Source organism: Pseudorca crassidens, chromosome 3 (genome assembly GCF_039906515.1).
Source record: "Pseudorca crassidens isolate mPseCra1 chromosome 3, mPseCra1.hap1, whole genome shotgun sequence".
In the NCBI taxonomy this organism is placed as follows: Eukaryota; Metazoa; Chordata; class Mammalia; order Artiodactyla; family Delphinidae; genus Pseudorca; species Pseudorca crassidens.
This window is the reverse complement of record NC_090298.1, coordinates 85,455,158-85,468,213: the sequence shown is the minus strand read 5'-3', so window position 1 is coordinate 85,468,213 and position 13,056 is coordinate 85,455,158. Positions and strand designations below refer to the sequence as shown.

Genomic DNA, 13,056 nt, shown 5'->3' with positions numbered 1-13,056 from the left:
GGACTGTATATCAAATGATGTATTATTGACAGTTTACATAATCCAGATCTAAGCCATCATTGTAATGGGTCATGTGACCCCTTACAAGATCAAGAAGGAATGATACCTTTTAAGGAGTTGTTGATGCTAGGAGAATGTTGTTCTTTATGGTCCAGCAGGTAGGGAAGGTTTGGTCGATGGATAATGCAGATACACAATACACAGTGTGGGGAGAGGAGGTCAAAGGTCAGAGGAGAATTTTTATGTTGAAATTTTTCTTGTCTTGCCATAAAATATGAATTTTATTTCACAGCCTCAACCCCCTACAGTACATTTTATTTTATTTATTGTTTTTATAAATTTATTTATTTTATTTTTGGCTGCATTGGGTCTTTGTTGCTGCCCGCGGGCTTTCTGTAGTTGCAGCAAGCGGGGGCTACTCTTCGTTGCAGTGTGCGAAGAATGGCCAGAATAGTATTTTTAAAATAATCGTATCCTGTGGTTTCCTACTTAAAATCTGGAAATGGTTTCCCAGTGCAATTATAATAAGAAACAAACCCCCATTCTGGCCTGCTCAGCCTTTTATGATGTGTCCTTGGCCTGTGCATCTCACTTCTGGCCCCTTTCTCCCTTCCCTCATTTCCCTGATACCTCACCAGCACAATGTTTCTCTTTCTATTCCTAGACGCCACTGATTTCATTTCTTTCTTTGGATCTAGGAACAGTCTAGTTTGAAAAAAATTTATTATAAGCTCTTTAGCGAATTGTTGGTTGGTTGTCTCCTTTTAATGGCTTAGATAGCAGCTTAAACTTTGCTTTCCTTATGCTGCAATGTAAAGTAGCTTCTTGGTCAAGAATTCAAAACCCTATAATAGTACACTTTAGGCAGATGTTTAGTCAGGTTCTCCAGAGAAACAGAACCAACAGGATAGATGTACATGCAGATGTAAATGTAGAAATAGAGGTAGAGCTAGAGCTAGAGCTAGAGGTTAGAGATACAGATAGAGATTGTATTTATTATAGGAATTGGCTCAGACTGTTATGGAGGCCAAGAAGTCCCATGATCTGCCATGATCTCCAGTGCAAGCTGGAGAACCCGGAAAACCAGTGATATAGGAAATTCAGTCTGTGTAGGAAGGCCTGAGGACTAGGGGCCACTGGTATAAGTCCCAGAGTCCAAAGTTCAAAGAACCCAGAGCTCCAGTGTTTGAGGGAAGGAGAAGATGGATGTCCAGGCTCAGGAAGAGAAAGATAATTTGCCCTTATTCTATTTTTTTGTTCTATTTGGGCCCTCAGTGATTGCATGGTGCCCACCCACATTGGTGAGTGCACATCTACTTTATTCATTCAACTAATTCAAATGTTAATCTCTTTTGAAAACACCAGCTATCTGGGCATTCCTTAGCCCAGTCAGGTTAACACATAAAACTAATCATCACTTTATTTTATTTATCTATCATTTGTTCCCACTACATACACATATAATACATAATGAAAATTCTTTATTTTATTTTAATTTTATTGGAGTATAGCTGAATTACAATGTTGTGTTAGTTTCAGGTGTACAACAAAGTGATTCAGTTATGCATATATTCATTCTTTTCCAGATTCTTTTCTCATACAGGTTATTAAAAAATATTGAGTAGAGTTCCATATCCTATACAGTAGGTCCTTGTTGGTTATCTATCTTATAGTTATCTAACTATATATCATATAGTTGTATGTGTGTGTTCATCCCAAACTCCTGATTTATATCTCCTCCACCACGATTTCCCTTTTGTAAGCATAAGTTTGTTTTCAATACCTGTAAGTCTATTTCTGTTTTGTAAATAAGTTTATTTGTATCATTTTTTAAAAATGATACAGATTCCACGTATGAGTTATATCATATATTGGTCTTTCTCTGTCTGACTTACTTCACTTAGTATGATAATCTCCAAGTCCATCCATGTTGCTGCAAAAGGCATTATTTCATTCTTTTTTATGGCTGAGTAATATTCCACTGTGTGTATGTACCACATCTTCTTTATCCATTCCTCAGTCAGTGGACATTTAAGTTGCTTCCATGTCTTGGCTATTGTAAATAGTGTTGTAATGAACATTGGGGTGCATGTGTCTTTTCAGATTATGTTCTTCTCTAGATATATGCCTGGGAATGGGATTGCAGGATCATATGATAGTTCTACTTTTAGTTTCTTAAGAAACCTCCATACTGTTCTCCATAGTGGTTGTACCAATTTATATTCCCACCAACAGTGTAGGAGGGTTCCCTTTTCTCCACACCCTCTCCAGCATTCATTGTTTGTTGACTTTTTGATGATGGCTATTCTGACCAGTGTGAAGTGATACCTCATTGTAGTTTTGATTTGCATTTCTCTGATAGTGATGTTGGGCATCTTTTCATGTGCTTTTTGGCCATCAGTATGTCTTCTTTGGAGAAATGTCTATTTAGATCTTCTGCCCATTGTTTGATTGGGTTGTTTGTTTTTTTGACATAGAGCTGCATGAGCTGTTTGTGTATATTTTGGAGATAAATCCGTTGTCAGTCACCTCATTTGCAAATATTTTCTCCAATTCTGTGGGCTGTCTTTTCATTTCATTTATGGTTTCCTCTTTTGTGCAGAAGCTTTTAAGTCTAATTAGGTCCTGTTTGTTTTTATTTTCATTACTCTAGGAGGTGGATCAAAAAAGATATAGCTGTGATTTATGTCAAAGAGTGTTCTACCTATGTTTTCCTCTCAGTTTTATAGTATCTAGTCTTACATTTAGGTCTTCGATTGATTTTGAGTTTATTTTTGTGTATGGTGTTAGGGAATGTTCTAGTTTCATTCTTTTACATGTAGCTGTCAAGTTTGCCCAGCACCACTCATTGAAGATACTGTCTTTTCTCCAATGTATATTCTTGCCTCCTTTGTCATAGATTAATTGACCATAGGTGTCTGGGTTTATTTCTGGTCTTTCTATCCTGATCCATTGATATATATGTCTGTTTTTGTGCCAGTTCCATACTGTTTTGAAGACTATAGCTTTGTAGTATAGTCTGAAGTCAGGGAGTCTGATTCCTCCAGCTCAATTTTTCTTTCTCAGAATTGCTTTGGCCATTTGGGGTCTTTGTGTTTCCATATAAACTTAAGAGTTTTTTGCTCTAGTTCTGTGAAAAAATGCCATTGGTTATTTGATAGGGATTGCATCAGATCTGTAGATTGCCTTGGGTAGTATAAACGTGGTATATTTTTTCATCTGTTTGTGTCATCTTTGATTTCTTTCATCAGTGTCTTACAGTTTTCAGAGTACAGGTCTTTTGTCTCCTTAGGTAGGTTTATTCCTATGTATTTTATTCTTTTTGATGCAGTGGTAAATGGAATTCTTTCATTAATTTCTCTTTCTGATCTTTCATTGTTAGCATATAGGAATGCAAGAGATTTCTGTGTATTAATTTGTATCCTGCAACTTTACCGAATTCACTGATGAGCTCTTCTGGCAGCATCCTTCGTATTTTCTATGTATAGTATCATGTCATCTGCAAACAGTAACAGTTTTACTTCTTCTTTCCCAATTTGAATTACTCTTATTTTTTCTTCTTCTCTGATTGCTGAAAAATGTAAATTTTGTGACATCAGTGTCTCATTAGATTTATTTACTGATGTATCCCAAATGTCTAGTACCACTTCTCATAAATAGCAAGTTCTCAATGAATATTTACAGTTAAAATGTATAGAAGGGTGAGTGAAGATAAAGGGATGGAATGTAAAATCTCCATATTACATATATATCCACATTACATATATAGTGTCACATTTTCATATTTTCAGGAGACTGAAATATATATATTTATATATAATACAATATTGTATAACCCAGTATCACTGGAATTGTATCCATTTTTTTTTTTAACTTGAAATACACTTTTTAATGTCCTTGGGCAAAAATAAAGAGTCCATGCCTAAAAGTAAGATGCTTTTAATCTGTAATATGAATAGATGAGCTCTGATACATATTAAAACCACAGATGAAGTTATTCTTCACCAAATCACACACAGATTTTAAAGATCACTGTTAAAAAGTGATAAAGAAACCATCTAATTTGAATTTCTAAAAAGTTCAAATGAAGTGCTCCAAAAATAATACAGGAGAGATAATATTATTTTAAAGGATTTCCCTCTTTTTAATTTAATACCATTAATCAATTTTAAAAAAAATACATACTTTCAAAAATAATAAAAACATCTTTGTATAATTTTCCAGTGTATTCAAGTGTCTGTTTATGAATTCAGGACCATAGGTGTTCATGAAATAATTTTTGACAAAATAGTTTTTTAAAAAAGAGAAAATCCTCAATCACCCATTATGCAAGTGAACTTTTACTATATGAAAAATGCACATACAAACACACATAAAGTGAATTTGTAAAATTTTATTTTTTATAATGTAAAATTTAATAAATCCTTATTTATATGAAATTTTTTTCTAGATTTTTTTAGATATTTGAGTTAATTTATTATAAAATATTGTTTCCTCTTGAATGAAAATTAGAAAAGACAATAAATATAAATAGTATCTCTCCACATTTATGCTTCTAAATCTTAACTATTTAACTATGTTTCACAATATTTGAGGAAAAAATGAACTATAAAACTGAAAATCAAATTGCAGTATAAATTAAGAAATTGTTATAAAATAAAGCCGTATTGTTATTGAAAAAGTTTACCTTCTTCCCAACCCAAAGCAAACTGAACTAAATTTAGCAGTATAATATGATGTTGTTTTTAGTTTACTTATGCTTTATGGTAAACATTTCCAATAAACCATATGGTTATACAATATTTGTTTCCTAGGCAGTGCCTATTGTGCAAAACTGGTTTATCCTTTTAATTGAATTTATTCATCATTCTAATTAAATAATATGTCAATTCAATACACAGATAAATCAATCCAAAACTGATTTAGAGAAGTATCTGGTCCATTTTATTCCAGGAGTTCTATTAAAGAAATAAACATGTTTTCATGATTTAGAGTGTAGAATTCTAGGACAAAAAGAAAATGTATCTATTCTAACTACTATATTTTTTTCAAAACAATATGTGCCCAATATCTATCATAAAATGAATCTGTTTACAGTATAAATTGGTTCTCTGGTATTTGGAATGTTAATAAAAATTTAAGGCAGAAATTTTCCCAAGGTAGAACAATTCTATTTGTTTCTAGAAAAAAAAATAAAGTCTTTTCTTTAGAGTTTTTATTTTATTTAGCTATATTATTTCCCTCATCTCTCCATTTTTTTCTTCTTAGTTTTTCTTAGAAATGGAAACAGCTGAATACAGACTCTAATAGTGTTTTCAGTACCATTAAAATTAAAACTACAATGATCCGAAGATTTTTAGAGCAGGACCATAGATGTTTGGGAATTGGCTCATCACTCATTTCTTCTATTGGCCAGTTCCTCAGTGCTTTAAATTGACATCCTCCAGTGGTTCAGAGCCCCTGATACTGCACAGCACAGCATTGAATGAGCATAAATTGAAAACCTCACTTGACTTCACAGTTTAATAGATATAAAAGTATTATAATTGTAGCCACAGAGTTGGTTTATTACCTTGCTCAATTGTTTTGTCTACCAGAAGGCAACTGTTTTGATGAATGACAATGAGGCAGGTTCTGGTACATAAAAATTAGGTATTCATGCTCACACTTAGGTTCATTGTTAAAGACCGAATAGCCAAGTGAACTATGAATGCATAGACTATAAGTTGGAGAAGAAAATCAGTTAATAAATGGAATAGATCAGGTGTTAGAGGAGTCATTTCAACTCTTTCCAGTCAATTCGCATGTCATTAATATTCTGTTATTTTCATGCACTACATGCCTATTATATCTTAGGAAGGATCTTACTTTTTCCAAATTCATGATATTACAAATATTTAAACTTGGAGATGAAAAATTGGGACAGATGGTCATTCAATCAGTATGCAAAATAAGAAAATTTCAATGTAATAACAGCAAGAGTACCTGCCAATAACTCATATTCTAGCTTTCACTAAGTTGACTGGATACAAAGAATAATAAAATGTTAATTGCACTATAATACCAATTATACTAATTAAAACAAAATGGCAATATTAGCAACAAATAACAAAAACAACAAGGAAATATACCCTGAATCTAATATTAAGCATGCTGATAAATGTTATTTTCAAAAGGTTGTAAAATATGAAGGTATTTTGAGTGATGATGTGTGAAATGGAGGCTTGGAGGTGATGCTATCCTTATTCCCTTTTAGAAACCTGAATGATTTCACATCTTCTGGACTGAGCTAATGCCACAATTCAGGCCAAGTGAATTTCACGAATGCCAAGTCAGTAAACAGTGTTTTCAAGGGCAACATGTTGCTCCTTATGTCCAAAGGGCATAAATATGGATTAACGTATGTCCCACCAAATAACATGAGATGGTCCTCTTGAGTAGAAGGTTGAAAACGTTTTCCAAATGTATAGATTACTCTTTTCATGAATATTATTTTATAAATATATATATTTTTTATTCCTCCTGAGGTAACACCAACATAAAAGCAGTATTAAGCACAGTAAAAGTGTAACAGGCCAAAAGAGTTAAAAATAACATTTAGCGATTTCTTTCAACAATAGATATCAAAGTAATGAACAGGATTAGTTAAAGATAAGTACCTAGAAAATACCTCAAAACACGTTAATGATACATTATTATAAAGTTTGTGGGAAGTATATTTATGATTTCATCTCATTTTTAACTCTACCAAAGCATTAAGAACTTTAAAGTAGTATAGTTTATAAATGAATTAAATAAGAAAATATAAATTAAAAAGAAGGAGAAGAAAAATTATCTGACTAGACTATAAGACTGACTTTGGTTTTATTCTCATGTTAGTAGGAAGAGATGAATATTTGCCAACTGGACAGTAAGTTAAGTGAATCCCCAGGCCATCTAAAGGCCTTGTGAATTAAGAACCATTGAAATGTCTATAGCAATGACCATAAAATAATAACATATTTACTGTTCTATCTCAATAAAATAGTATATGGTCTAATGTTTGTGGATAATCCTATATCTCTTCTTTATAGTGTCTTGATTTGAGTGGATCTATAAAAATATTTTTAAATAGCTATTAAAACAACATTGTTTTATCATAGACTCATTGCCTTACTTCAAAATTAATACAGGATACTTTTATTATTGCCCATTATCTTCACAAAGAAATACTGCAAGAGATAAATATTTAAGTTTTAGATAGACGAATTACAGCATATGAAGTAGACATTTATTCCCTTCCTTCCTCTTTTTAGTAGTAACTTAATTTTCATTCAGTTATCCTAACTTATTCTGAATGCTCTATGTGTTCAGTGTAAGCTGATTTCATCAAGGTATCAAGAATGGGCTGGATTTATTTTTTAGTTTTTTTAAACATCTTTATTGGAGTATAATTGCTTTACAATGGTGTGTTAGTTTCTGCTGTATAACATAAATGCTGGAGAGGGTGTGGATAAACCTCAGAGGGTGTGGGAACCCTCTTGCACTGTTGGTGGGAATATAAATTGATACAGCCACTATGGAGAACTGTATGGAGGTTCCTTAGAAAACTAACAATGGATTTATTTTTAAAGTAACCATTCCACCTTATTACTTTATGCAGGAACACAAGCCAAGCCAATGAATGCATGGTATACTTCTGGCCACAGTTAGATATCAAAGACAGTGATAGCAATTATACATCATAATTAAACCTCATTTAAAAAGAAGTTTGGTGATTCTGGCAGGAAAAAAAAAAATGTTTCCTTGCTTTTCAAATAAAGCTACTTGAAAAGATAGCCTAGGGACTCCCCTAGTAGTCCAGTGGTTACGACTTCGCCTTCCAGTGCAGGGGGTGTCAATGTCAATTCGATCCCTGCTCAGGGAGCTAAGATTCCACATGCCTCGTGGTCAAAAAGCCAAAACATAAAACAGATGCAATATTGTAACAAATTCAATAAAGACTTTAAAAATGATCCACATCAAAAAAAAAAAAAAAGAAAAAAAGAAAAAGATAGCCTAAGTTAGAAGCCCCCACCCCACTCCAGAAAATGAAGCATTAAAAATAATTGCAGAGGATAGGGAGAACCCACTTATTAAACATACCTTGAGCCAGATCTTTTTCTAGAGTTTAAGTAATAGGAGCCTAAGGAAGTACTTGTTTCTTAAGTCTTTTGGTGCTTGAAACCAATAGCATTCTAAGTGATTTTATGTGTTTATGAATTGATCCTTTTTATACTTTTGATAAGCGATTAACAGTGCTTAATCTACTTTCTTACAATTGTTCCCCACTCATAGTAGAGTTAATTTGTATAAAATAACCTGCTTATTGGTTAAAAGACTTGACAGAATGTTGTAGTTGGAACTCTTTGCTATAATGTTAGAAGTATATAGAAATTAACTCTAACAGGGGTCACTTGATGTATATGTGGAAATAGGGCTATAAAAATAAATTTGTGGATTAAAAGTTAATTCCTGATTTGTTAAATGTTAAAACTTTAAGGAAAAGGTACTGATGGGGAAAGGGATATCACACCACATATATTTTTTTAGAACAGAAATCCACAAATTGCCATAAGACTAATCTTTGCCAACCTTCATATTCCCATCAGAACACTCTTTGGGAATATTGTAAGACCACTGAATCACTCAGGACAATTATACTACAATAACACAATTCCAAAACATCAGAGACTTACAACAACAAAATTTCATATTTTGCTAATGCTATATGTCCATCATGGATGGCTGTGGCTCTGCTCAGTATCATCTTGATACTGACCACAGGCTGACTTATCAGCCTATCCCCAAAATTATAGTGTTTTAGCAGAAGTAAAAGGAATCTGGACAGGCAAGGGTGACACTTAAAAGATTCTGTTAAGGAGTGGCAGTTCACTTTTGCCCACATTTCATTTCCCAAAGAAATTCATATGACTACTCCTGAGTTAAGCAGGATGGGAATATCAAATTCCATCAGTATCAAATCTTCCTGCAAGAACTGGCAGCGAGGGAGGCATAAGTCACATGCGCAGGCCTAAAATCAGAGGATCACAGATGTGTGATCCTCCTACAAGAAGAATTGAATATATATATAATTAATCACGCAGTCTACCACAACCACAGCCATACTTGTAACACTTAGCCTTGCCACTTCTATCAGCCTTAGGGATATTAGAATTGATCTCATTGCCCATTTCCTCCATTTGAGTCACAATATGCAGTCTAGATACCCTCAGTTACCCACCATCCTGTGGACTCTGACTTCCACATAGCTCTGTGAATTCAGTGTGTTCCCTTTTCTGACACGATTTATCAACTTGAGAAACCCTTCCTCTAATTCCTTTCGAACTTATATTCTTTCCAAACACATTTCCTTATATTTAGAAACAAGTCTCTAAATGTCTCTTTCTATTTCTTCCTCTACTTGGAACCTGGCTCTCTCTTGAAGGTGCTGCTTCCCCTGCTGCCCTTCCAACTAGTTAATATTTTTTCTCCCATATCATCTTACCTTTGGGGTTTTCAAATAGGGTACCTTTCCTCCTTGTTCTATATTTGTATATCCAGACCATTTTACTCACTTTTGTGTAAACACCTTCCTACCCCCAGTGTTGAAGTGTATAACACTGGCTACTATGTTTCAGTCATTTCCTACCCCCAGGTACTCTACGGATAGCTTGAAGATTTTAGTCCTTTCTGTACTGTCAGTGTCTCCAAAATTACTCCAGTCGTATTTAGTTTAATTTTTATATTCAGTGACATATTTCCCATACTCTATTCTCTCAGTTACTCAAACACTAGTTTAGATGCTGTTGTGAAGGGGTTTTGCAGATGTAATTAAGGTCTCAAATCAGTTGAAATTAGATTAAGTTATTATCCTAGGTGGACCTGACTTAATTAGGTGAGCCCTTAAAAGGTCCTGGGCTTTTCCTGATAAAAGAGATTTGAAATGTGAGAGGGACTTGATATGAGTGATATTCTCCATTGCTGGCTTTGAAGATGAAGGGAGTCACATGGAACGAATGCAGTCAGCCTCTATGAGCTAAGAGCAGCCCCTAGATGACAGCAAAAATGAATATGGGGACCTCAGTCCTATAACCACACAGGAATAAATTTTGCCAACATCCTGAATGTGCTTGTACGTGGATTCTTGCCTGGAGCTTGGCCAGCACCTTGATACCTGTCCTGTGATACCCTGAGCAGAGAACCAAGTCATGCCATATTTGAACTTCTGACCTACAGAATTGTGAACTAGTAAGTGGGTGTTGCATGCCACCAAGTTTGTTGTCATTTGTTTTGTAACTGTGGTATACAAAAACAATAATAATTCAGTGCCTTCACATATCACTGAGTCAAACCCAGTCTTTCTTAAGAGCCTGCAGTTTCCTCCATGACCTGTCCCCTCATTCCTAAAGGTCGCATACATAGAAGGCTCACTACTTTCATCCCTCCTCATGTGCTCTCCAACCCACACTGACTTCTTGCCATTCCTTGAAGTTCCATGAACGTGCAAGTATGTTTCAAACCCGGACTTTTTCATTTGTCCTTCTCACTTCCTAGAGGGTTCTTTATGAAAGAGCTGTGTGGTTTTCTCCTTCACAAGCAGTAGGTCTTTTCTCAAATGTAACTTCTCAGTGAGACCTTTACTACACTTTCGTGTGAAATTACAACTCCTTTCCCACCTGCAACACTCTGCATCCCACTTCACCACCCTACTTTTTTTATATAATAGTTATAAACTACAGTTGACCCTTGAGCAACAGAGGTTTGAACTGTGCAGGTGGGTTTTTTTTTTTCTTTTCAGTAAATACCTATTACAGCACTGCATGATCTGAGTTTGGTTGAATCTATTGATAAGGAACTGAGGGTATGGAAGCCCGACTGCAAAGTTATACATGGATTTCTGACTGCCTGGAGGGCCAGCATCCCTAACTCCTATGTTGTTCAAGGGTCAACTGTATAGTGTATTATGGTGAGAACTCGTTTACCTAGTTTATTTTTAATCTTTAGGCACTATAAAAATACTTTCCTGCTTCATCAGAGAAGGGACTTTTTTTTCTATGTTAAGTGATGTGTCACTAATTCCTGTAAGAATATCTAGTGTATAGAAAGCATTCAATGCATATTTGCATTAAAAATGGAAAAAATATATCTTACCTTTTTCTATTCTGAATCTTGGTAATCTTAGGGATAGTAGAATGTTAAAGAGAGATTGTGGCTATGATAACTGGATTTGGAATCTACCTTTTAGAATTTCACTGCCAGATTTTAGACCCACTCAATGTTTGGGGTATAGTGAACCTTCAATAAGAAAGCTTATAAACAAGTTATCATCATTACTGCTAATAAATACCAGAATGAATAAAGATGCACAAATAAGTTTCAGAATTATGTAGATAAATTCTCTTTCTCTGAATACCATCATAATTAGTTGTTCCATATCCTTAAAATATTTTAACTCTACTCAAGGAGCAACATAGGTTGAACAATTCCAGAGCACTGACGTTCAAATACAGTATGAAACTTGAAATTCATTACAACCAAAGTTGATCTGTGGCACAAATTCTCTCTCTTTTGCATTTACTTTACTGCCTAGCTACTTAGCTTTATGGTAGATAAAAAAAAAAAAAATCTAAGGAACCATTGCATGCATAGATCAGTTTTTCATGTTTCCCACTTCTGCCAACCTCTTACACTCATATTTATATATAGTTGTTTCATATGTGTGTGTGTGTGTATATATATATACACACACACATACGTGTTTTCCTTAAACACACACACATACGTGTTTTCCTTAAAGATAAGTTAAGACTCCTTCCTTTTTTAATAATATTTTTGAGCTAACCATATTTCCCCCTTACACATAAACTGCCCTCTTTAATATGAACTATTGCATAATCCTGCTTGTGTCAGGCTTTCCTAAAAATTACCATTTTAACCAAGCTTTAAGAAAGATGCCAACTCCTAAAATTATATATATATGTATATACAATATAAATATATACAATTTAGGCATGTAACAAGAATAAACAGGAACTTATTTACCTTCAATTCATGTAATAAATATAGAGTAATGTGATTTTATTACTATGATTATTGAAACATTATTCACAGTTATTCAAAATATCTTTAAAAATTACCTTCTGCGTAAGTTGTGTTTATGCTCACATGTTTGTCTGATATGTAAAACTGGCTAAATTGACATATATTGCTCTTTTCAATTGTCCATGCTTTTAAAATCTCCTTGGATATAGCAAATCAACATTAATCTGTATCTTATTCTTTATGTATATCTCTGATTCCTTTTTTTTATGCCCTATCTCAAAAGTGTTCTCTTCAACTTGTAATATGTGCCATAGGAAAACACCTGGAATTGAAGGTACATATTCTGATCTTATCTGTGGAGCAACCAAATTTCTGCTAGTCCCAACAATTTTCAACTTGCTGGCAGAATGAATAACTGATATTCACTTCATCATGCCACAAGGTGCCATTACAAACCTGTTGTAGTTAGCTGCAAACACATACATAGAAGGCATGCTGAGACTCAGTTGGCCACAGTGTAATAGAGAAAAAAAAAGGAAGATTCATTCACATATAGCAAAACAATGACTTGAAAACTAAGATATCTCTGTTCTAGTCCTGGTTTTCCTTCATTCTCTCTATTAACTCTAGAACCATGCTTTAACGTCTCAATGAAATCAGGAGATTAGACTGTAGGAGGTTTTAAATTGGCAACTTATGTTTTTGTTTTGTTTAGTATAAAATTAAGTATTGTTTTTACAATAGTCTGGATTTATAGCTTTTTTGGAAAAACATCAGCAGGTGGTGACACATGACATATCCTGGCATGCATGACAACAGTGTTTGCTCTCAGAGGGCCACTCTCTCCAGTTGCCACCATCCTCATTCTGAGTGAAGTATAGGGCCCACTTCACTCATTTTTGTTACTTGCTTGTCTCTGTATATACTTGTGTTTGCAACACATAGACTAAATGATCTCTTTAGTCCCTTCCTGATGGGATAGTTATGATTTTT

General features: G+C 34.0%; 1 long non-coding RNA gene across 2 annotated transcripts in view; it reads left to right on the top strand.

Moving 5' to 3' along the window:
• LOC137220759 (uncharacterized) overlaps window positions 1–13,056 on the top strand; it is a 456,326-nt gene that overhangs the window by 305,032 nt on the left and 138,238 nt on the right. The window lies entirely within an intron of this gene.